Source organism: Nothobranchius furzeri, chromosome 10, assembly GCF_043380555.1.
Source record: "Nothobranchius furzeri strain GRZ-AD chromosome 10, NfurGRZ-RIMD1, whole genome shotgun sequence".
NCBI lineage: Eukaryota > Metazoa > Chordata > Actinopteri > Cyprinodontiformes > Nothobranchiidae > Nothobranchius > Nothobranchius furzeri.
Genome location: NC_091750.1, coordinates 12,690,179 through 12,715,027, shown reverse-complemented (window position 1 = coordinate 12,715,027; position 24,849 = coordinate 12,690,179).

Here is a 24,849-nt window from a genome sequence, read left to right as displayed (position 1 = left end):
TCGGGGCGCGTCTTGGTTGGGCCTCTCTCCTGGAGGCGCTCAGTCAGACCCAGTGGTGACATGTAGCAAGACGCTCCTCGGGGCGCGTCTTGCTTGGGCCTCTCTCCAGAAGGCCCTCAATCAGACCCAGTGTTGACACGTGGCAAGACACTCCTCGGGGCGCGTATTGCTTGGGCCTCTCTCCTTGATACCCTCTGTCAGACCGAGTGTTGACATGTGGCAAGACTCTCCTTGGGGCGCGTCTTGCTTGGGCTTCTCTCATGGAGGCCCGCAGTCAGACCCAGTGTTGACATGTGTCAAGACGCTCCTCGGGGCGTGTTATGCTTGGGCCTCTCTCCTGGAGGCGCTCAGTCAGACCCAGTGGTGACACGTGGCAAGACGCTCCTCGGGGCGCATCTTGCTTGGGCCTCTCTCCTGGAGGCGCTCAGTCAGACCCAGTGTTGACACGTGGCAAGACGCTCGTCGGTGCGCATCTTGCTTGGGCCTCTCTCCTGGAGGCGCTCAGTCAGACCCAGTGTTGACATATGGCAAGACACTCCTTGGGGCGCGTCTTGCTTGGGCTTCTCTCATGGAGGCGCTCAGTCAGACCGAGTAGTGACATGTGGCAAGACGCTCTTCGGGGCACGTCTTGCTTGGACCTCCCTTCTGGAGGCGCTCAGTCAGACCGAGTAGTGACATGTGGCAAGACGCTCCTCGGGGCGCTTCTTGCTTGGACCTCTCTCCTGGAGGCGCTCAGTTAGACCGAGTAGTGACATGTGGCAAGACGCTCGTCGGGGCGCGTCTTGCTTGGGCCTCTCTCCTGGAGGCGCTCAGTCAGACCCAGTGTTGACATGTGGCAAGACGCTCCTCGGGGCGCGTTTTGCTTGGGCTTCTCTCCTGGAGGCCCTCAGTCAGACCCATTGTTTGCATGTGTTAAGACGCTCCTCAGGGCACGTCTTGCTTGGGCCTGTCTCCTGGAGGCGCTCAGTCAGACCGAGTAGTGACATGTGGCAAGACGCTCCTCGGGGCACGTCTTGCTTGGACCTCCCTTCTGGAGGCGCTCAGTCAGACCGAGTAGTGACATGTGGCAAGACGCTCCTCGGGTTCGTCTTGCTTGGACCTCTCTCCTGGAGGCGCTCAGTTAGACCGAGTAGTGACATGTGGCAAGACGCTCCTCGGGGTGCGTCTTGCTTGGGCCTCTCTCCTGGAGAAGCTCAGTCAGACCCAGTGGTGACACGTGGCAAGACGCTCCTCGGGGCGCGTCTTGCTTGGGCCTCTCTCCTGCAGGCGCTCAGTCAGACCCAGTGCTGACACGTGGCAAGAAGCTCCTCGGGGCGCGTCTTGCTTGGGCCTCTCTCCTGGAGGCGCTCAGTCAGACCCAGTGTTGGCATGTGGCAAGACGCTCCTCGGGGCGCGTCTTGGTTGGGCCTCTCTCCTGGAGGCGCTCAGTCAGACCCAGTGGTGACATGTAGCAAGACGCTCCTCGGGGCGCGTCTTGCTTGGGCCTCTCTCCAGAAGGCCCTCAATCAGACCCAGTGTTGACACGTGGCAAGACACTCCTCGGGGCGCGTCTTGCTTGGGCCTCTCTCCTGCAGGCGCTCAGTCAGACCCAGTGTTGACACGTGGCAAGAAGCTCCTCGGGGCGCGTCTTGCTTGGGCCTCTCTCCTGGAGGCGCTCAGTCAGACCCAGTGTTGGCATGTGGCAAGACGCTCCTCGGGGCGCGTCTTGGTTGGGCCTCTCTCCTGGAGGCGCTCAGTCAGACCCAGTGGTGACATGTAGCAAGACGCTCCTCGGGGCGCGTCTTGCTTGGGCCTCTCTCCAGAAGGCCCTCAATCAGACCCAGTGTTGACACGTGGCAAGACACTCCTCGGGGCGCGTCTTGCTTGGGCCTCTCTCCTGGATACCCTCTGTCAGACCGAGTGTTGACATGTGGCAAGACTCTCCTTGGGGCGCGTCTTGCTTGGGCTTCTCTCATGGAGGCCCTCAGTCAGACCCAGTGTTGGCATGTGGCAAGACGCTCCTCGGGGCGCGTCTTGGTTGGGCCTCTCTCCTGGAGGCGCTCAGTCAGACCCAGTGGTGACATGTAGCAAGACGCTCCTCGGGGCGCGTCTTGCTTGGGCCTCTCTCCAGAAGGCCCTCAATCAGACCCAGTGTTGACACGTGGCAAGACACTCCTCGGGGCGCGTATTGCTTGGGCCTCTCTCCTTGATACCCTCTGTCAGACCGAGTGTTTACATGTGGCAAGACTCTCCTTGGGGCGCGTCTTGCTTGGGCTTCTCTCATGGAGGCCCTCAGTCAGACCCAGTGTTGACATGTGTCAAGACGCTCCTCGGGGCGTGTTATGCTTGGGCCTCTCTCCTGGAGGCGCTCAGTCAGACCCAGTGGTGACACGTGGCAAGACGCTCCTCGGGGCGCATCTTGCTTGGGCCTCTCTCCTGGAGGCGCTCAGTCAGACCCAGTGTTGACACGTGGCAAGACGCTCGTCGGTGCGCATCTTGCTTGGGCCTCTCTCCTGGAGGCGCTCAGTCAGACCCAGTGTTGACATATGGCAAGACACTCCTTGGGGCGCGTCTTGCTTGGGCTTCTCTCATGGAGGCGCTCAGTCAGACCGAGTAGTGACATGTGGCAAGACGCTCTTCGGGGCACGTCTTGCTTGGACCTCCCTTCTGGAGGCGCTCAGTCAGACCGAGTAGTGACATGTGGCAAGACGCTCCTCGGGGCGCTTCTTGCTTGGACCTCTCTCCTGGAGGCGCTCAGTTAGACCGAGTAGTGACATGTGGCAAGACGCTCGTCGGGGCGCGTCTTGCTTGGGCCTCTCTCCTGGAGGCGCTCAGTCAGACCCAGTGTTGACATGTGGCAAGACGCTCCTCGGGGCGCGTTTTGCTTGGGCTTCTCTCCTGGAGGCCCTCAGTCAGACCCATTGTTTGCATGTGTTAAGACGCTCCTCAGGGCACGTCTTGCTTGGGCCTGTCTCCTGGAGGCGCTCAGTCAGACCGAGTAGTGACATGTGGCAAGACGCTCCTCGGGGCACGTCTTGCTTGGACCTCCCTTCTGGAGGCGCTCAGTCAGACCGAGTAGTGACATGTGGCAAGACGCTCCTCGGGTTCGTCTTGCTTGGACCTCTCTCCTGGAGGCGCTCAGTTAGACCGAGTAGTGACATGTGGCAAGACGCTCCTCGGGGCGCGTCTTGCTGGGGCCTCTCTCCTGGAGGTGCTCAATCAGACCCAGTGGTGACACGTGACAAGACGCTCGTCGGCGCGCGTCTTGCTTGGGCCTCTCTCCTGGAGGCGCTCAGTCAGACCCAGTGTTGACATGTGGCAAGACGCTCCTCGGGGCGCGTCTTGCTTGGGCCTCTCTCCTGGAGGTGCTCAGTCAGACCCAGTGTTGACATGTGTCAAGAAGCTCCTTGGGGCGCGTCTTGCTTGGGCTTCTCTCCTGGAGGCCCTCAGTCAGACCCATTGTTGACATGTGGCAAGACGCTCCTCGGGGCGCGTCTTATTTGGGCCTCTCTCCTGGAGGCGCTCAGTCAGACCCAGTGGTGACATGTAGCAAGACGCTCCTCGGGGCGCGTCTTGCTTGGGCCTCTCTCCAGAAGGCCCTCAATCAGACCCAGTGTTGACACGTGGCAAGACACTCCTCGGGGCGCGTATTGCTTGGGCCTCTCTCCTTGATACCCTCTGTCAGACCGAGTGTTTACATGTGGCAAGACTCTCCTTGGGGCGCGTCTTGCTTGGGCTTCTCTCATGGAGGCCCTCAGTCAGACCCAGTGTTGACATGTGTCAAGACGCTCCTCGGGGCGTGTTATGCTTGGGCCTCTCTCCTGGAGGCGCTCAGTCAGACCCAGTGGTGACACGTGGCAAGACGCTCCTCGGGGCGCATCTTGCTTGGGCCTCTCTCCTGGAGGCGCTCAGTCAGACCCAGTGTTGACACGTGGCAAGACGCTCGTCGGTGCGCATCTTGCTTGGGCCTCTCTCCTGGAGGCGCTCAGTCAGACCCAGTGTTGACATATGGCAAGACACTCCTTGGGGCGCGTCTTGCTTGGGCTTCTCTCATGGAGGCGCTCAGTCAGACCGAGTAGTGACATGTGGCAAGACGCTCTTCGGGGCACGTCTTGCTTGGACCTCCCTTCTGGAGGCGCTCAGTCAGACCGAGTAGTGACATGTGGCAAGACGCTCCTCGGGGCGCTTCTTGCTTGGACCTCTCTCCTGGAGGCGCTCAGTTAGACCGAGTAGTGACATGTGGCAAGACGCTCGTCGGGGCGCGTCTTGCTTGGGCCTCTCTCCTGGAGGCGCTCAGTCAGACCCAGTGTTGACATGTGGCAAGACGCTCCTCGGGGCGCGTTTTGCTTGGGCTTCTCTCCTGGAGGCCCTCAGTCAGACCCATTGTTTGCATGTGTTAAGACGCTCCTCAGGGCACGTCTTGCTTGGGCCTGTCTCCTGGAGGCGCTCAGTCAGACCGAGTAGTGACATGTGGCAAGACGCTCCTCGGGGCACGTCTTGCTTGGACCTCCCTTCTGGAGGCGCTCAGTCAGACCGAGTAGTGACATGTGGCAAGACGCTCCTCGGGTTCGTCTTGCTTGGACCTCTCTCCTGGAGGCGCTCAGTTAGACCGAGTAGTGACATGTGGCAAGACGCTCCTCGGGGCGCGTCTTGCTGGGGCCTCTCTCCTGGAGGTGCTCAATCAGACCCAGTGGTGACACGTGACAAGACGCTCGTCGGCGCGCGTCTTGCTTGGGCCTCTCTCCTGGAGGCGCTCAGTCAGACCCAGTGTTGACATGTGGCAAGACGCTCCTCGGGGCGCGTCTTGCTTGGGCCTCTCTCCTGGAGGTGCTCAGTCAGACCCAGTGTTGACATGTGTCAAGAAGCTCCTTGGGGCGCGTCTTGCTTGGGCTTCTCTCCTGGAGGCCCTCAGTCAGACCCATTGTTGACATGTGGCAAGACGCTCCTCGGGGCGCGTCTTATTTGGGCCTCTCTCCTGGAGGCGCTCAGTCAGACCCAGTGTTGAGACGTTGCAAGACGCTCGTCGGGGCGCGTCTTGCTTGGGCCTCTCAGACCCAGTGTTGGCATGTGGCAAGACGCTCCTCGGGGCGCTTCTTGGTAGGGCCTCTCTCCTGGAGGCAATCATTCAGACCCAGTGGTGACATGTGGCAAGCCGCTCCTCGGGGCGCGTATTGCTTGGGCCTCTCTCCTGGATGCCCTCTGTCAGACCGAATGTTGACATGTGGCAAGACTCTCCTCGGGGTGCGTCTTGCTTGGGCTTCTCTCGTGGAGGCCCTCAGTCAGACCCAGTGTTGACATGTGTCAAGACGCTCCTCAGGGCATGTCTTGCTTGGGCCTCTCTCCTGGAGGCCCTCAGTCAGACCCATTGTTGACATGTGGCAAGACGCTCCTCGGGGCACGTCTTGCTTGGGCCTCTCTCCTGGAGGCGCTCAGTCAGACCGAGTGCTGACATAAGCCAAGACGCTCCTCGGGGCGCGTCTTGCTGGGGCCTCTCTCCTGGAGGTGCTCAATCAGACCCAGTAGTGACACGTGGCAAGACGCTCCTCGGGGCGCGTCTTGCTTGGGCCTCTATCCTGGAGGAGCTCAGTCAGACCCAGTGGTGACACCTGGCAAGACGCTCCTTGGGGCGCATCTTGCTTGGGCCTCTCTCCTGGAGGCGCTAAGTCAGACCCAGTGTTGACACGTGGCAAGACGCTCGTCGGGGCGCGTCTTGCTGGGGCCTCTCTCCTGGAGGCGCTCAGTCAGACCCAGTGTTGACATGCTTCAAGACGCTCCCCGGGCGTTTCTTGCTTGGGCCTCTCTCCTGGAGATGCTCAGTCAGACCCAGTGTTGACATGTGACAAGACGCTCCTCGGGGCGCGTCTTGCTTGGGCCTCTCTCCTGGAGGCACTCAGTCAGACCCAGTGTTGACATGTGGCAAGACGCTCCTCGGGGCGCGTCTTGCTTGGGCCTCTCTCCTGGAGGTGCTCAGTCAGACCCAGTGTTGACATGTGGCAAGACTCTCCTCGGGGCGCGTCTTGCTTGGGCTTCTCTCCTGGAGGCCCTCAGTCAGACCCATTGTTGACATGTGGCAAGACGCTCCTCGGGGCGCGTCTTATTTGGGCCTCTCTCCTGGAGGCCCTCAGTCAGACCCAGTGTCGACATGTGGCAAGACGCTCCTCGGGGCGCGTCTTGCTTGGGCTTCTCTCCTGGAGGCCCTCAGTCAGACCCATTGTTGACATGTGGCAAGACGCTCCTCGGGGCACTTCTTGCTTGGGCCTCTCTCCTGGAGGCGCTCAGTTAGACCGAGTAGTGACATGTGGCAAGACGCTCCTCGGGGCGCGTCTTGCTTGGGCCTCTCTCCTGGAGCCGCTCAGTCAGACCGAGTGCTGACCTTAGGCAAGATGCTCCTCGGGGCACGTCTTGCTGGGACCTCTCTCCTGGAGGTGCTCAATCAGACCCAGTGGTGACACGTGGCAAGACGCTCCGCCGGGCGCGTCTTGCTTGGGCCTCTCTCCTGGAGGCGCTCAGTCAGACCCAGTGTTGACACGTGGCAAGACGCTCCGCCGGGCGCGTCTTGCTTGGGCCTCTCTCCTGGAGGCGCTCAGTCAGACCCAGTGTTGACATGTGGCAAGACGCTCCTCGGGGCGCTTCTTGCTTGGGCTTCTCTCCTGGAGGCCCTCAGTCAGACCCATTGTTGACATGTGGCAAGACGCTCCTTGGGGCACGTCTTGCTTGGGCCTCTCTCCTGGAGGCGCTCAGTCAGACCGAGTAGTGACATGTGACAAGACACTCCTCGGGGCGCGTCTTGCTGGGGCTTCTCTCATGGAGGCAGTCAGTCAGACCCAGTGTCGACATGTGGCAAGACGCTCCTCGGGGCGCGTGTTGCTTGGGCTTCTTTCCTGGAGGCGCTCAGTCAGACCCAGTGTTGACATGTGGCAAGACACTCCTCGGGGTGCGTCTTGCTTGGGCCTCTCTCCTGGAGGCGCTCAGTCAGACCGAGTAGTGTCATGTGGCAAGATGCTCCTCGGGGAGCGTCTTGCTGGGGCTTCTCTCATGGAGGCACTCAGTCAGACCCAGTGTTGACATGTGGCAAGATGCTCCTCGGGGCTCGTCTTGCTTGGGCCTCTCTCCTGGAGGCGCTCAGTCAGACCCAGTGTTGAAAAGTGGCAAGACGCTCCTCGGGGTGCGTCTTGCTTGGGCCTCTCTCCTGGAGGCGCTCAGTCAGACCCATTGGTGACATGTGGCAAGACGCTCCTCGGGGCGCGTCTTGCTTGGGCCTCTCTCCTGGAGGCGCTCAGTCAGACTCAGTGTTGACACGTGGCAAGACGCTCCTCGGGGCGCGTCTTGCTTGTGCCTCTCTCATGGAGGCCCTCTGTCAGACCCAGTGTTGACATGTGTCAAGACGCTCGTCGGGGCGCGTCTTGCTTTGGCCTCTCTCCTGGAGGCACTCAGTAAGACCCATTGTTGTCATGTGGCAAGACGCTCCTCGGGGCGCGTCTTGCTTGGGCTTCTCTCCTGGAGGCCCTCAGTCAGACCCATTGTTGACATGTGGCAAGACGCTCCTCGGGGCGCGTCTTGCTTGGGCTTCTCTCCTGGAGGTGCTCAGACAGACCCAGTGTTGACATGTGACAAGACGCTCCTCGGGGCGCGTCTTGCTTGGGCCTCTCTCCTGGAGGCCCTCAGTAAGACCCATTGTTGACATGTGGCAAGACGCTCCTCGGGGCGCGTCTTGCTTGGGCTTCTCTCCTGGAGGCCCTCAGTCAAACCCATTGTTGACATGTGGCAAGACGCTCCTCGGGGCGCGTCTTGCTTGGGCCTCTCTCCTGGAGGCGCTCAGTCAGAACCAGAGGTGACATGTGGCAAGACGCTCCTCGGGGCGCGTCTTGCTTGGGCCTCTCTCCAGAAGGCCCTCAATCAGACCCAGTGTTAACACGGGGCAAGACGCTCCTCGGGGCGCGTCTTGCTTTGGCCTCTCTCCTGGAGGCGCTCAGTCAGACCGAGTGCTGACATAAGGCAAGATGCTCCTCGGGGCGCGTCTTGCTGGGGCCTCTCTTCTGGAGGCGCTCAGTCAGACCCAGTGCTGACATGTGGCAAGACGCTCCTCGGGGCGTGTCTTGCTTGGGCCTCTCTCCTGGAGGCACTCAGTCAGACCCAGTATTCACATGTGGCAAGACGCTCCTCGGGGCGCGTCTTGCTTGGCCCTCTCTCCTGGAGGCACTCAGTCAGACCCAGTGTTGACACGTGGCAAGACGCTCCTCAGGGCGCATCTTGGTTGGGCCTCTCTCCTGGAGGCGCTCAGTCAGACCCAGTATTCACATGTGGCAAGACGCTCCTCGGGGCGCGTCTTGCTTGGGCCTCTCTCCTGGAGGCGCTCAGTCAGACCCAGTGTTGGCACGTGGCAAGACGCTCCTCAGGGCGCATCTTGGTTGGGCCTCTCTCCTGGAGGCGCTCAGTCAGACACAGTGGTGACACGTAGCAAGACGCTCCTCGGGGCGCGTCTTGCTTGGGCCTCTCTCCTGGATGCCCTCTGTCAGACCGAGTGTTGACATGTGGCAAGACTCTCCTCGGGGCGCGTCTTGCTTGGGCTTCTCTCATGGAGGCCCTCAGTGAGACCCAGTGTTGACATGTGTCAAGACGCTCCTCGGGGCGTGTCTTGCTTGGGCCTCTCTCCTGGAGGCGCTCAGTCAGACCCAGTGTTTACATGTGGCAAGACGCTCCTCGGGGCGCGTCTTTCTTGGGCTTCTCTCCTGGAGGCCCTCAGTCAGACCCATTGTTGACATGTGTCAAGACACTCCTCGGGGCGCGTCTTGCTTGGGCCTCTCTCCTGGAGGCGCTCAGTCAGACCGAGTGCTGACATGTGTCAAGAAGCTCCTCGGGGCGCGTCTTGCTTGGGCTTCTCTCCTGGAGGCCCTCAGTAAGACCCATTGTTGACATGTGGCAAGACGCTCCTCGGGGCGCGTCTTGCTTGGTCTTCTCTCCTGGAGGCCCTCAGTCTGACCCATTGTTGACATGTGGCAAGACGCTCCTCGGGGCGCGTCTTGCTTGGGCTTCTCTCCTGGAGGCCCTCAGTCAGACCCATTGTTGACATGTGGCCTGAGGCTCCTCGGGGCGCGTCTTGCTTGGGCCTCTCTCCTGGAGGCGCTCAGTCAGACCCAGTGGTGACATGTGGCAAGACGCTCCTCGTGGCGCGTCTTGCTTGGGCCTCTCTCCTGGAGAAGCTCAGTCAGACCCAGTGGTGACACGTGGCAAGACGCTCCTCGGGGCGTGTCATGCATGGGCCTCTCTCCTGGAGGCGCTCAGTCAGACCCAGTGTTGACACGTGGCAAGACGCTCCTCAGGGTGCGTCTTGGTTGGGCCTCTCTCCTGGAGGCGCTCAGTCAGACCCAGTGGTGACATGTGGCAAGACGCTCCTCGGGGCGTGTATTGCTTGGGCCTCTCTCCTGGATGCCCTCTGTCAGACCGAGTGTTGACATGTGGCAAGACTCTCCTCGGGGCGCGTCTTGCTTGGGCTTCTCTCATGGAGGCCCTCAGTCAGACCCAGTGTTGACGTGTCAAGACGCTCCTCGGGGCGTGTCTTGCTTGGGGCTCTCTCCTGGAGGCGCTCAGTCAGACCCAGTGTTGACATGTGGCAAGACGCTCCTCGGGGCGCTTCTTGCTTGGGCTTCTCTCCTTCAGGCCCTCAGTCAGACCCATTGTTGACATGTGGCAAGACGCTCCTCGGGGCACATCTTGCTTGGGCCTCTCTCCTGGAGGCGCTCAGTAAGACCGAGTAGTGACATGTGGCAAGACGCTCCTCGGGGCGCGTCTTGCTTGGACCTCTCTCCTGGAGGTGGCTCAGTAGGACCGAGTAGTGACATGTGGCAAGACGCTCCTCGGGGCGCGTCTTGCTTGGACCTCTCTCCTGGAGGCGCTCAGTTAGACTGAGAAGTGACATGTGGCAAGACGATCCTCGGGGCGCGTCTTGCTTGGGCCTCTCTCCTGGAGGCGCTCAGTCAGACCGAGTGCTGACATAAGGCAAGACGATCCTCGGGGCGCGTCTTGCTTCGGGCTCTCTCCTGGAGTCACTCAGTCAGACCCAGTGGTGACACGTGGCAAGACGCTCCTCGGGGCGCATCTTGCTTGGGCCTCTCTCCTGGAGGCGCTCAGTCAGACCCAGTTTTGACATATGGCAAGACACTCCTCGGGGCGCGTCTTGCTTGGGCCTCTCTCCAGAAGGCCCTCAATCAGACCCAGTGTTGACACGTGGCAAGACGATCCTCGGGGTGCGTCTTGCTTGGGCCTCTCTCCTGGAGGCGCTCAGTCAGACCCAGTGCTGACATGTGGCAAGACGCTCCTCGGGTCACGTCTTGCTTGGGCCTCTCTCCTGGAGGCGCTCAGTCAGACCCAGTATTCACATGTGGCAAGACGCTCCTCGGGGCGCGTCTTGCTTGGGCCTCTCTCCTGGAGGCCCTCTGTCAGACCCAGTGTTAACATGTGGCAAGACGCTCCTCCGAGCGCATCTTGCTTTGGCCTCTCTCCTGGAGGCCCTCAGTCAGACCGAGTGCTGACATGTGGCAAGAAGCTCCTCGGGGCGCGTCTTGCTTGGGCTTCTCTCCTGGAGGCCCTCAGTCAGACCTATTGTTGACATGTGGCAAGACGCTCCTCGGGGCGCGTCTTGCTTGGGCCTCTCTCCAGAAGGCCCTCAATCAGACCCAGTGTTGACACGGGGCAAGACGCTCCTCGGGGCGCGTCTTGCTTGGGCCTCTCTCCTGGAGGCGCTCAGTCAGACCGAGTGCTGACATAAGGCAAGACGCTCCTCGGGGCGCGTCTTGCTGGGGCCTCTTTCCTGGAGGCGCTCAGTCAGACCCAGTGCTGACATGTGGCAAGACGCTCCTCGGGGCGCGTCTTGCTTGGGCCTCTCTCCTGGAGGCGCTCAGTCAGACCCAGTGCTGACATGTGGCAAGACGCTCCTCGGGGCGTGTCTTGCTTGGGCCTCTCTCCTGGAGGCGCTCAGTCAGACCCAGTATTCACATGTGGCAAGACGCTCCTCGGGGCGCGTCTTGCTTGGGCCTCTCACCTGGAGGCGCTCAGTCAGACCCAGTGTTGACACGTGGCAAGACGCTCCTCAGGGCGCATCTTGGTTGGGCCTCTCTCCTGGAGGCGCTCAGTCAGACCCAGTGTTGACATGTGTCAAGACGCTCCTCGGGGCGTGTCTTGCTTGGGCCTCTCTCCTGGAGGCGCTCAGTCAGACCCATTGTTGACATGTGGCAAGACACTCCTCGGGGCGCGTCTTGCTTGTGCCTCTCTCATGGAGGCCCTCTGTCAGACCCAGTGTTGACATGTGTCAAGACGCTCGTCGGGGCGCGTCTTGCTTTGGCCTCTCTCCTGGAGGCCCTCAGTAAGACCCATTGTTGACATGTGTCAAGACGCTCCTCGGGGCGCGTCTTGCTTGGGCTTCTCTCCTGGAGGCCCTCAGTCAGACCCATTGTTGACATGTGGCAAGACGCTCCTCGGGGCGCGTCTTGCTTGGGCTTCTCTCCTGGAGGTGCTCAGACAGACCCAGCGTTGACATGTGACAAGACGCTCCTCGGGGCGCGTCTTGCTTGGGCCTCTCTCCTGGAGGCGCTCAGTCAGAACCAGAGGTGACTTGTGGCAAGACGCTCCTCGGGGCGCGTCTTGCTTGGGCCTCTCTCCTGGAGGCCCTCTGTCAGACCCAGTGTTAACATGTGGCAAGACGCTCCTCCGAGCGCATCTTGCTTTGGCCTCTCTCCTGGAGGCGCTCAGTCAGACCGAGTGCTGACATGTGGCAAGAAGCTCCTCGGGGCGCGTCTTGCTTGGGCTTCTCTCCTGGAGGCCCTCAGTAAGACCCATTGTTGACATGTGGCAAGACGCTGATCGGGACGCGTCTTGCTTGGGCTTCTCTCTTGGAGGCCCTCAGTCAGACCCATTGTTGACATGTGGCAAGACGCTCCTCGGGGCGCGTCTTGCTTGGGCCTCTCTCCAGAAGGCCCTCAATCAGACCCAGTGTTGACACGGGGCAAGACGCTCCTCGGGGCGCGTCTTGCTTGGGCCTCTCTCCTGGAGGCGCTCAGTCAGACCCAGTGCTGACATGTGGCAAGACGCTCCTCGGGGCGCGTCTTGCTTGGGCCTCTCTCCTGGAGGCGCTAAGTCTGATCCAGTATTCACATGTGGCAAGACGCTCCTCGGGCAGCGTCTTGCTTGGGCCTCTCTCCTGGAGGCGCTCAGTCAGACCCAGTGTTGACACGTGGCAAGACGCTCCTCAGGGCGCATCTTGGTTGGGCCTCTCTCCTGGAGGCGCTCAGTCAGACACAGTGGTGACATGTAGCAAGACGCTCCTCGGGGCGCGTCTTGCTTGGGCCTCTCTCCTGGATGCCCTCTGTCAGACCGAGTGTTGACATGTGGCAAGACTCTCCTCGGGCCGCGTCTTGCTTGGGCTTCTCTCATGGAGGCCCTCAGTCAGATGCAGTGTTGACATGTGGCAAGACGCTCCTCCGAGCGCATCTTGCTTGGGACTCTCTCCTGGAGGCCCTCTGTCAGACCCAGTGTTGACATGTGGCAAGACTCTCCTCGGGGCGCGTCTTGCTTGTGCCTCTCTCCTGGAGGCCCTCTGTCAGACCCAGTGTTGACATGTGGCAAGACGCTCCTCCGAGCGCATCTTGCTTGGGACTCTCTCCTGGAGGCCCTCAGTCAGACCCATTGTTGACATATGTCAAGACACTCCTCGGGGCGCGTCTTGCTTGGGCCTCTCTCCTGGAGGCGCTCAGTCAGACCGAGTGCTGACATGTGGCAAGAAGCTCCTCGGGGCGCGTCTTGCTTGGGCTTCTCTCCTGGAGGCCCTCAGTAAGACCCATTGTTGACATGTGGCAAGACGCTCCTCGGGGCGCGTCTTGCTTGGGCTTCTCTCCTGGAGGCCCTCAGTCAGACCCATTGTTGACATGTGGCAAGACGCTCCTCGGGGCGCGTCTTGCTTGGGCTTCTCTCCTGGAGGGCCTCAGTCAGACCCATTGTTGACATGTGGCCTGACGCTCCTCGGGGCGCGTCTTGCTTGGGCCTCTCTCCTGGAGGTGCTCAGTCAGACCCAGTGGTGACATGTGGCAAGACGCTCCTCGTGGCGCGTCTTGCTTGGGCCTCTCTCCTGGAGAAGCTCAGTCAGACCCAGTGGTGACACGTGGCAAGACGCTCCTCGGGGCGTGTCATGCATGGGCCTCTCTCCTGGAGGTGCTCAGTCAGACCCAGTGTTGACACGTGGCAAGACGCTCCTCAGGGTGCGTCTTGGTTGGGCCTCTCTCCTGGAGGCGCTCAGTCAGACCCAGTGGTGACATGTGGCAAGACGCTCCTCGGGGCGTGTATTGCTTGGGCCTCTCTCCTGGATGCCCTCTGTCAGACCGAGTGTTGACATGTGGCAAGACTCTCCTCGGGGCGCGTCTTGCTTGGGCTTCTCTCATGGAGGCCCTCAGTCAGACCCAGTGTTGACGTGTCAAGACGCTCCTCGGGGCGTGTCTTGCTTGGGGCTCTCTCCTGGAGGCGCTCAGTCAGACCCAGTGTTGACATGTGGCAAGACGCTCCTCGGGGCGCTTCTTGCTTGGGCTTCTCTCCAGGAGGCCCTCAGTCAGACCCATTGTTGACATGTGGCAAGACGCTCCTCGGGGCACGTCTTGCTTGGGCCTCTCTCCTTGAGGCGCTCAGTCAGACCGAGTAGTTACATGTGGCAAGACGCTCCTCGGGGCGCGTTTTGCTGGGGCTTCTCTCATGGAGGCACTCAGTCAGACCCAGTGTTGACATGTGGCAAGACGCTCCTCGGGGCGCGTCTTGCTTGGACCTCTCTCCTGGAGGTGCTCAGTCAGACCGAGTAGTGACATGTGGCAAGACGCTCCTCGGGGCGCGTCTTGCTTGGACCTCTCTCCTGGAGGCGCTCAGTTAGACTGAGAAGTGACATGTGGCAAGACGATCCTCGGGGCGCGTCTTGCTTGGGCCTCTCTCCTGGAGGCGCTCAGTCAGACCGAGTGCTGACATAAGGCAAGACGATCCTCGGGGCGCGTCTTGCTTCGGGCTCTCTCCTGGAGGCACTCAGTCAGACCCAGTGGTAACACGTGGCAAGACGCTCCTCGGGGCTCATCTTGCTTGGGCCTCTCTCCTGGAGGCGCTCAGTCAGACCCAGTGCTGACATGTGGCAAGACGCTCCTCGGGGCGCGTCTTGCTTGGGCCTCTCTCCTGGAGGCGCTCAGTCAGACCCAGTATTCACATGTGGCAAGACGCTCCTCGGGGCGCGTCTTGCTTGGGCTTCTCTCCTGGAGGCGCTCAGACAGACCCAGTGTTGACATGTGACAAGACGCTCCTCTGGGCGCGTCTTGCTTGGGCCTCTCTCCTGGAGGCGCTCAGTCAGAACCAGAGTTGACTTGTGGCAAGACGCTCCTCCGAGCTCATCTTGCTTGGAACTCTCTCCTGGAGGCCCTCAGTCAGACCCATTGTTGACATGTGGCAAGACGCTCCTCGGGGCGCGTCTTGCTTGGGCTTCTCTCCTGGAGGCGCTCAGACAGACCCAGTGTTGACATGTGACAAGACGCTCCTCTGGGCGCGTCTTGCTTGGGCCTCTCTCCTGGAGGCGCTCAGTCAGAACCAGAGTTGACTTGTGGCAAGACGCTCCTCCGAGCTCATCTTGCTTGGAACTCTCTCCTGGAGGCCCTCAGTCAGACCCATTGTTGACATGTGGCAAGACACTCCACGGGGCGCGTCTTGCTTGGGCCTCTCTCCTGGAGGCGCTCAGTCAGACCGAGTGCTGACATGTGGCAAGAAGCTCCTCGGGGCGCGTCTTTCTTGGGCTTCTCTCCTGGAGGACCTCAGTAAGACCCATTGTTGACATGTGGCAAGACGCTCCTCGGGGCGCGTCTTGCTTTGGCCTCTCTCCAGAAGGCCCTCAATCAGACCCAGTGTTGACACGTGGCAAGACGCTCCTTGGGGCGCGTCTTGCTTGGGCCTCTCTCCTGGAGGCGCTCAGTCAGACTGAGTAGTGACATGTGGCCTGACGCTCCTCGGGGCGCGTCTTGCTTGGGCCTCTCTCCTGGAGGCGCTCAGTAAGACCCAGTGGTGACATGTGGCAAGACGCTCCTCGGGGCGTGTCTTGCTATGGCCTCTCTCCAGAAGGCCCTCAATCAGACCCAGTGTTGACACGTGGCAAGACGCTCCTCGGGGCGCGTCTTGCTTGGGCCTCTCTCCTGGAGGCGCTCAGTCAGACTGAGTAGTGACATGTGGCCTGACGCTCCTCGGGGCGCGTCTTGCTTGGGCCTCTCTCCTGGAGGCGCTCAGTCAGACCCAGTGGTGACATGTGGCAAGACGCTCCTCGGGGCGCTTCTTGCTTGGGCCTCTCTCCTGGAGGCCCTCTGTCAGACCCAGTGGTGACATGTGGCAAGACGCTCCTCGGGGCGCTTCTTGCTGTGGCCTCTCTCCTGGAGGCCCTCTGTCAGACCCAGTGTTGACATGTGTCAAGACGCTCCTCGGGGCGCGTCTTGCTTGGGCTTCTCTCCTGGAGGCCCTCAGTCAGACCCATTGTTGACATGTGGCAAGACGCTCCTCAGGGTGCGTCTTGCTTGGGCCTCTCTCCTGGAGGCGCTCAGTCAGAACCAGAGGTGACATGTGGCAAGACGTTCCTCGGGGCGCGTCTTGCTTGGGCCTCTCTCCTGGAGGCCCTCTGTCAGACCCAGTGTTAACATGTGGCAAGAAGCTCCTCCGAGCGCATCCTGCTTTGGCCTCTCTCCTGGAGGCGCTCAGTCAGACCGAGTGCTGACATGTGGCAAGAAGCTCCTCGGGGCGCGTCTTAATTGGGCTTCTCTCCTGGAGGCCCTCAGTAAGACCCATTGTTGACATGTGGCAAGACGCTCCTCGGGGCGCGTCTTGCTTGGGCTTCTCTCCTGGAGGACCTCAGTCAGACCCATTGTTGACATGTGGCAAGACGCTCCTCGGGGCGCGTCTTGCTTGGGCCTCTCTCCAGAAGGCCCTCAATCAGACCCAGTGTTGACACGTGGCAAGACGCTCCTCGGGGCGCGTTTTGCTTGGGCCTCTCTCCTTGAGGCGCTCAGTCAGACTGAGTAAAGACATGTGGCCTGACGCTCCTCGGGGCGCGTCTTGCTTGGGCCTCTCTCCTGGAGGCGCTCAGTCAGACCCAGTGGTGACATGTGGCAAGACACTCCTCGGGGCGCATCTTGCTTGGGCCTCTCTCCTGGAGGCCCTCTGTCAGACCCAGTGTTGACATGTGTCAAGACGCTCCTCGGGGCGCGTCTTGCTTGGGCCTCTCTCCTGGAGGCCCTCAATCAGACCCAGTGTTGACACGTGGCAAGACGCTCCTCGGGGCGCGTCTTGCTTGGGCCTCTCTCCTGGAGGCGCTCAGTCAGACTGAGTAGTGACATGTGGCCTGACGCTCCTCGGGGCGCGTCTTGCTTGGGCCTCTCTCCTGGAGGCGCTCAGTCAGACCCAGTGGTGACATGTGGCAAGACGCTCCTCGGGGCGCTTCTTGCTTGGGCCTCTCTCCTGGAGGCCCTCTGTCAGACCCAGTGGTGACATGTGGCAAGACGCTCCTCGGGGCGCTTCTTGCTGTGGCCTCTCTCCTGGAGGCCCTCTGTCAGACCCAGTGTTGACATGTGTCAAGACGCTCCTCGGGGCGCGTCTTGCTTGGGCTTCTCTCCTGGAGGCCCTCAGTCAGACCCATTGTTGACATGTGGCAAGACGCTCCTCAGGGTGCGTCTTGCTTGGGCCTCTCTCCTGGAGGCGCTCAGTCAGAACCAGAGGTGACATGTGGCAAGACGTTCCTCGGGGCGCGTCTTGCTTGGGCCTCTCTCCTGGAGGCCCTCTGTCAGACCCAGTGTTAACATGTGGCAAGAAGCTCCTCCGAGCGCATCCTGCTTTGGCCTCTCTCCTGGAGGCGCTCAGTCAGACCGAGTGCTGACATGTGGCAAGAAGCTCCTCGGGGCGCGTCTTGCTTGGGCTTCTCTCCTGGAGGCCCTCAGTAAGACCCATTGTTGACATGTGGCAAGACGCTCCTCGGGGCGCGTCTTGCTTGGGCCTCTCTCCAGAAGGCCCTCAATCAGACCCAGTGTTGACACGTGGCAAGACGCTCCTCGGGGCGCGTTTTGCTTGGGCCTCTCTCCTTGAGGCGCTCAGTCAGACTGAGTAAAGACATGTGGCCTGACGCTCCTCGGGGCGCGTCTTGCTTGGGCCTCTCTCCTGGAGGCGCTCAGTCAGACCCAGTGGTGACATGTGGCAAGACACTCCTCGGGGCGCATCTTGCTTGGGCCTCTCTCCTGGAGGCCCTCTGTCAGACCCAGTGTTGACATGTGTCAAGACGCTCCTCGGGGCGCGTCTTGCTTGGGCCTCTCTCCTGGAGGCCCTCTGTCAGACCCAGTGTTGACATGTGGCAAGACGCTCCTCCGAGCGCATCTTGCTTGGGACTCTCTCCTGGAGGCCCTCAGTCAGACCCATTGTTGACATGTGTCAAGACACTCCTCGGGGCGCGTCTTGCTTGGGCCTCTCTCCTGGAGGCGCTCAGTCAGACCGAGTGCTGACATGTGGCAAGAAGCTCCTCGGGGCGCGTCTTGCTTGGGCTTCTCTCCTGGAGGACCTCAGTAAGACCCATTGTTGACATGTGGCAAGACGCTCCTCGGGGCGCGTCTTGCTTGGGCTTCTCTCCTGGAGGCCCTCAGTCAGACCCATTGTTGACATGTGGCCTGACGCTCCTCGGGGCGCGTCTTGCTTGGGCCTCTCTCCTGGAGGCGCTCAGTCAGACCCAGTGGTGACATGTGGCAAGACGCTCCTCGTGGCGCGTCTTGCTTGGGCCTCTCTCCTGGAGAAGCTCAGTCAGACCCAGTGGTGACATGTGGCAAGACGCTCCTCGTGGCGCGTCTTGCTTGGGCCTCTCTCCTGGAGAAGCTCAGTCAGACCCAGTGGTGACACGTGGCAAGACGCTCCTCGGGGCGTGTCATGCATGGGCCTCTCTCCTGGAGGTGCTCAGTCAGACCCAGTGTTGACACGTGGCAAGACGCTCCTCAGGGTGCGTCTTGGTTGGGCCTCTCTCCTGGAGGCGCTCAGTCAGACCCAGTGGTGACATGTGGCAAGACGCTCCTCGGGGCGTGTATTGCTTGGGCCTCTCTCCTGGATGCCCTCTGTCAGACCGAGTGTTGACATGTGGCAAGACTCTCCTCGGGGCGCGTCTTGCTTGGGCTTCTCTCATGGAGGCCCTCAGTCAGACCCAGTGTTGACGTGTCAAGACGCTCCTCGGGGCTTGTCTTGCTTGGGGCTCTCTCCTGGAGGCGCTCAGTCAGACCCAGTGTTGACATGTGGCAAGACGCTCCTCGGGGCGCTTCTTGCTTGGGCTTCTCTCCAGGAGGCCCTCAGTCAGACCCATTGTTGACATGTGGCAAGACGCTCCTCGGGGCACGTCTTGCTTGGGCCTCTCTCCTTGAGGCGCTCAGTCAGACCGAGTAGTTACATGTGGCAAGACGCTCCTCGGGGCGCGTCTTGCTGGGGCTTCTCTCATGGAGGCACTCAGTCAGACCCAGTGTTGACATGTGGCAAGACGCTCCTCGGGGCGCGTCTTGCTTGGACCTCTCTCCTGGAGGTGCTCAGTCAGACCGAGTAGTGACATGTGGCAAGACACTCCTCGGGGCGCGTCTTGCTTGGACCTCTCTCCTGGAGGCGCTCAGTTAGACTGAGAAGTGACATGTGGCAAGACGATCCTCGGGGCGCGTCTTGCTTGGGCCTCTCTCCTGGAGGCGCTCAGTCAGACCGAGTGCTGACATAAGGCAAGACGATCCTCGGGGCGCGTCTTGCTTCGGGCTCTCTCCTGGAGGCACTCAGTCAGACCCAGTGGTAACACGTGGCAAGACGCTCCTCGGGGCTCATCTTGCTTGGGCCTCTCTCCTGGAGGCGCTCAGTCAGACCCAGTGCTGACATGTGGCAAGACGCTCCTCGGGGCGCGTCTTGCTTGGGCCTCTCTCCTGGGGGCGCTCAGTCAGACCCAGTATTCACATGTGGCAAGACGCTCCTCGGGGCGCGTCTTGCTTGGGCCTCTCTCCTGGAGGCGCTCAGTCAGAACCAGAGTTGACTTGTGGCAAGACGCTCCTCCGAGCGCATCTTGCTTGGAACTCTCTCCTGGAGGCCCTCAGTCAGACCCATTGTTGACATGTGGCAAGACACTCCACGGGGCGCGTCTTGCTTGGGCCTCTCTCCTGGAGGCGCTCAGTCAGAACGAGTGCTGACATGTGGCAAGAAGCTCCTCGGGGCGCGTCTTTCTTGGGCTTCTCTCCTGGAGGCCCTCAGTAAGACCCATTGTTGACATGTGGCAAGACGCTCCTCGGGGCGCGTCTTGCTTTGGCCTCTCTCCAGAAGGCCCTCAATCAGACCCAGTGTTGACACGTGGCAAGACGCTCCTTGGGGCGCGTCTTGCTTGGGCCTCTCTCCTGGAGGCGCTCAGTCAGACTGAGTAGTGACATGTGGCCTGACGCTCCTCGGGGCGCGTCTTGCTTGGGCCTCTCTCCTGGAGGCGCTCAGTCAGACCCAGTGGTGACATGTGGCAAGACGCTCCTCGGGGCGCGTCTTGCTTTGGCCTCTCTCCAGAAGGCCCTCAATCAGACCCAGTGTTGACACGTGGCAAGACGCTCCTCGGGGCGCGTCTTGCTTGGGCCTCTCTCCTGGAGGCGCTCAGTCAGACTGAGTAGTGACATGTGGCCTGACGCTCCTCGGGGCGCGTCTTGCTTGGGCCTCTCTCCTGGAGGCGCTCAGTCAGACCCAGTGGTGTCATGTGGCAAGACGCTCCTCGGGGCGCTTCTTGCTTGGGCCTCTCTCCTGGAGGCCCTCTGTCAGACCCAGTGGTGACATGTGGCAAGACGCTCCTCGGGGCGCTTCTTGCTGTGGCCTCTCTCCTGGAGGCCCTCTGTCAGACCCAGTGTTGACATGTGTCAAGACGCTCCTCGGGGCGCGTCTTGCTTGGGCTTCTCTCCTGGAGGACCTCAGTCAGACCCATTGTTGACATGTGGCAAGACGCTCCTCGGGGCGCGTCTTGCTTGGGCCTCTCTCCAGAAGGCCCTCAATCAGACCCAGTGTTGACACGTGGCAAGACGCTCCTCGGGGCGCGTCTTGCTTGGGCCTCTCTCCTTGAGGCGCTCAGTCAGACTGAGTAAAGACATGTGGCCTGACGCTCCTCGGGGCGCGTCTTGCTTGGGCCTCTCTCCTGGAGGCGCTCAGTCAGACCCAGTGGTGACATGTGGCAAGACACTCCTCGGGGCGCATCTTGCTTGGGCCTCTCTCCTGGAGGCCCTCTGTCAGACCCAGTGTTGACATGTGTCAAGACGCTCCTCGGGGCGCGTCTTGCTTGGGCCTCTCTCCTGGAGGCTCTCAGTCAGAACCAGAGGTGACATGTGGCAAGACGTTCCTCGGGGCGCGTCTTGCTTGGGCCTCTCTCCTGGAGGCCCTCTGTCAGACCCAGTGTTAACATGTGGCAAGAAGCTCCTCCGAGCGCATCTTGCTTTGGCCTCTCTCCTGGAGGCGCTCAGTCAGACCGAGTGCTGACATGTGGCAAGAAGCTCCACGGGGCGCGTCTTGCTTGGGCTTCTCTCCTGGAGGCCCTCAGTAAGACCCATTGTTGACATGTGGCAAGACGCTCCTCGGGGCGCGTCTTGCTTGGGCTTCTCTCCTGGAGGACCTCAGTCAGACCCATTGTTGACATGTGGCAAGACGCTCCTCGGGGCGCATCTTGCTTGGGCCTCTCTCCATAAGGCCCTCAATCAGACCCAGTGTTGACACGTGGCAAGACGCTCCTCGGGGCGCGTCTTGCTTGGGCCTCTCTCCTGGAGGCGCTCAGTCAGACTGAGTAAAGACATGTGGCCTGACGCTCCTCGGGGCGCGTCTTGCTTGGGCCTCTCTCCTGGAGGCGCTCAGTCAGACCCAGTGGTGACATGTGGCAAGACACTCCTCGGGGCACATCTTGCTTGGGCCTCTCTCCTGGAGGCCCTCTGTCAGACCCAGTGTTGACATGTGTCAAGACGCTCCTCGGGGCGCGTCTTGCTTGGGCTTCTCTCCTGGAGGCCCTCAGTCAGACCCATTGTTGACATGTGGCAAGACGCTCCTCGGGGCGCGTCTTGCTTGGGCTTCTCTCCTGGAGGCGCTCAGACAGACCCAGTGTTGACATGTGACAAGACGCTCCTCCGAGCGCATCTTGCTTGGGACTCTCTCCTGGAGGCCCTCAGTCAGACCCATTGTTGACATGTGGCAAGACGCTCCTCGGGGCGCGTCTTGCTTGGGCCTCTCTCCTGGAGACGCTCAGTCAGACCCAGTGGTGACACGTGGCAAGACGCTCCTCGGGGCGTGTCTTGCTTGGGCCTCTCTCCTGAAGGCGCTCAGTCAGACCCAGTGTTGACACGTGGCAAGACGCTCCTCAGGGCGCGTCTTGGTTGGGCCTCTCTCCTGGAGGCGCTCAGTCAGACCCAGTGGTGACATGTGGCAAGACGCTCCTCGGGGCGTGTATTGCTTGGGCCTCTCTCCTGGATGCCCTCTGTCAGACAGAGTGTTGACATGTGGCAAGACTCTCCTCGGGGCACGTCTTGCTTGGGCTTTTCTCATGGAGGCCCTCAGTCAGACCCAGTGTTGACATGTGTCAAGACGCTCCTCGGGGCGTGTCTTGCTTGGGCCTTTCTCCTGGAGGCGCTCAGTCAGACCCAGTGTTGACATGTGGCAAGACGCTCCTCGGGGCGCGTCTTCCTTGGGCTTCTCTCCTGGAGGCCCTCAGTCAGACCCATTGTTGACATGTTGCAAGACGCTCCTCGGGGCACGTCTTGCTTGGGCCTCTCTCCTGGAGGCGCTCAGTCAGACCGAGTGTTGACATGTGGCAAGACTCTCCTCGGGGCGCGTCTTGCTTGGGCTTCTCTCATGGAGGCCCTCAGTCAGACCCAGTGTTGACATGTGTCAAGACGCTCCTCGGGGCGTGTCTTGCTTGGGCCTCTCTCCTGGAGGCGCTCAGTCAGACCCAATGTTGACATGTGGCAAGAAGCTCCTCGGGGCGCGTCTTGCTTGGGCTTCTCTCCTGGAGGCGCTCAGACAGACCCAGTGTTGACATGTGACAAGACGCTCCTCGGGGCGCGTCTTGCTTGGGCCTCTCTCCTGGAGTCGCTCAGTCAGAACCAGAGGTGACATGTGGCAAGACGCTCCTCGGGGCGCGTCTTGCTTGTGCCTCTCTCCTGGAGGCCCTCTGTCAGACCAAGTGTTGACATGTGGCAAGACGCTCCTCCGAGCGCATCTTGCTTGGGACTCTCTCCTGGAGGCCCTCAGTCAGACCCATTGTTGACATGTGTCAAGACACTCCTCGGGGCGCGTCTTGCTTGGGCCTCTCTCCTGGAGGCGCTCAGTCAGACCCAGTGTTGACATGTGGCAAGACGCTCCGCGGGGTGCTTCTTGCTTGGGCTTCTCTCCTGGAGGCCCTCAGTCAGACCCATTGTTGACATGTGGCAAGACGCTCCTCGGGGCGCGTCTTGCTTGGGCCTCTCTCCTTGAGGTGCTCAGTCAGACTGAGTAAAGACATGTGGCCTGACGCTCCTCGGGGCGCGTCTTGCTTGGGCCTCTCTCCTGGAGGCGCTCAGTCAGACCCAGTGGTGACATGTGGCAAGACACTCCTCGGGGCGCATCTTGCTTGGGCCTCTCTCCTGGAGGCCCTCTGTCAGACCCAGTGTTGACATGTGTCAAGACGCTCCTCGGGGCGCGTCTTGCTTGGGCCTCTCTCCTGGAGGCGCTCAGTCAGAACCAGAGGTGACATGTGGCAAGACGTTCCTCGGGGCGCGTCTTGCTTGGGCCTCTCTCCTGGAGGCCCTCTGTCAGACCCAGTGTTAACATGTGGCAAGAAGCTCCTCCGAGCGCATCTTGCTTTGGCCTCTCTCCTGGAGGCGCTCAGTCAGACCGAGTGCTGACATGTGGCAAGAAGCTCCATGGGGCGCGTCTTGCTTGGGCTTCTCTCCTGGAGGCCCTCAGTAAGACCCATTGTTGACATGTGGCAAGACGCTCCTCGGGGCGCGTCTTGCTTGGGCTTCTCTCCTGGAGGACCTCAGTCAGACCCATTGTTGACATGTGGCAAGACGCTCCTCGGGGCGCGTCTTGCTTGGGCCTCTCTCCAGAAGGCCCTCAATCAGACCCAGTGTTGACACGTGGCAAGACGCTCCTCGGGGCGCGTCTTGCTTGGGCCTCTCTCCTGGAGGCGCTCAGTCAGACTGAGTAAAGACATGTGGCCTGACGCTCCTCGGGGCTCGTCTTGCTTGGGCCTCTCTCCTGGAGGCGCTCAGTCAGACCCAGTGGTGACATGTGGCAAGACACTCCTCGGGGCACATCTTGCTTGGGCCTCTCTCCTGGAGGCCCTCTGTCAGACCCAGTGTTGACATGTGTCAAGACGCTCCTCGGGGCGCGTCTTGCTTGGGCTTCTCTCCTGGAGGCCCTCAGTCAGACCCATTGTTGACATGTGGCAAGACGCTCCTCGGGGCGCGTCTTGCTTGGGCTTCTCTCCTGGAGGCGCTCAGACAGACCCAGTGTTGACATGTGACAAGACGCTCCTCGGGGCGCGTCTTGCTTGGGCCTCTCTCCTGGAGGCCCTCTGTCAGACCCAGTGTTGACATGTGGCAAGACGCTCCTCCGAGCGCATCTTGCTTGGGACTCTCTCCTGGAGGCCCTCAGTCAGACCCATTGTTGACATGTGGCAAGACGCTCCTCGGGGCGCGTCTTGCTTGGGCCTCTCTCCTGGAGGCGCTCAGTCAGACCCAAGGTTGACATGTGGCAAGACGCTCCTCGTTGCGCGTCTTGCTTGGGCCTCTCTCCTGGAGACGCTCAGTCAGACCCAGTGGTGACACGTGGCAAGACGCTCCTCGGGGCGTGTCTTGCTTGGGCCTCTCTCCTGGAGGCGCTCAGTCAGACCCAGTGTTGACACGTGGCAAGACGCTCCTCAGGGCGCGTCTTGGTTGGGCCTCTCTCCTGGAGGCGCTCAGTCAGACCCAGTGGTGACATGTGGCAAGACGCTCCTCGGGGCGTGTATTGCTTGGGCCTCTCTCCTGGATGCCCTCTGTCAGACAGAGTGTTGACATGTGGCAAGACTCTCCTCGGGGCACGTCTTGCTTGGGCTTTTCTCATGGAGGCCCTCAGTCAGACCCAGTGTTGACATGTGTCAAGACGCTCCTCGGGGCGTGTCTTGCTTGGGCCTTTCTCCTGGAGGCGCTCAGTCAGACCCAGTGTTGACATGTGGCAAGACGCTCCTCGGGGCGCGTCTTCCTTGGGCTTCTCTCCTGGAGGCCCTCAGTCAGACCCATTGTTGACATGTTGCAAGACGCTCCTCGGGGCACGTCTTGCTTGGGCCTCTCTCCTGGAGGCGCTCAGTCAGACCGAGTGTTGACATGTGGCAAGACTCTCCTCGGGGCGCGTCTTGCTTGGGCTTCTCTCATGGAGGCCCTCAGTCAGACCCAGTGTTGACATGTGTCAAGACGCTCCTCGGGGCGTGTCTTGCTTGGGCCTCTCTCCTGGAGGCGCTCAGTCAGACCCAGTGTTGACATGTGGCAAGAAGCTCCTCGGGGCGCGTCTTGCTTGGGCTTCTCTCCTGGAGGCCCTCAGTCAGACCCATTGTTGACATGTGGCAAGACGCTCCTCGGGGCGCGTCTTGCTTGGGCTTCTCTCCTGGAGGCGCTCAGACAGACCCAGTGTTGACATGTGACAAGACGCTCCTCGGGGCGCGTCTTGCTTGGGCCTCTCTCCTGGAGTCGCTCAGTCAGATCCAGAGGTGACATGTGGCAAGACGCTCCTCGGGGCGCGTCTTGCTTGTGCCTCTCTCCTGGAGGCCCTCTGTCAGACCAAGTGTTGACATGTGGCAAGACGCTCCTCCGA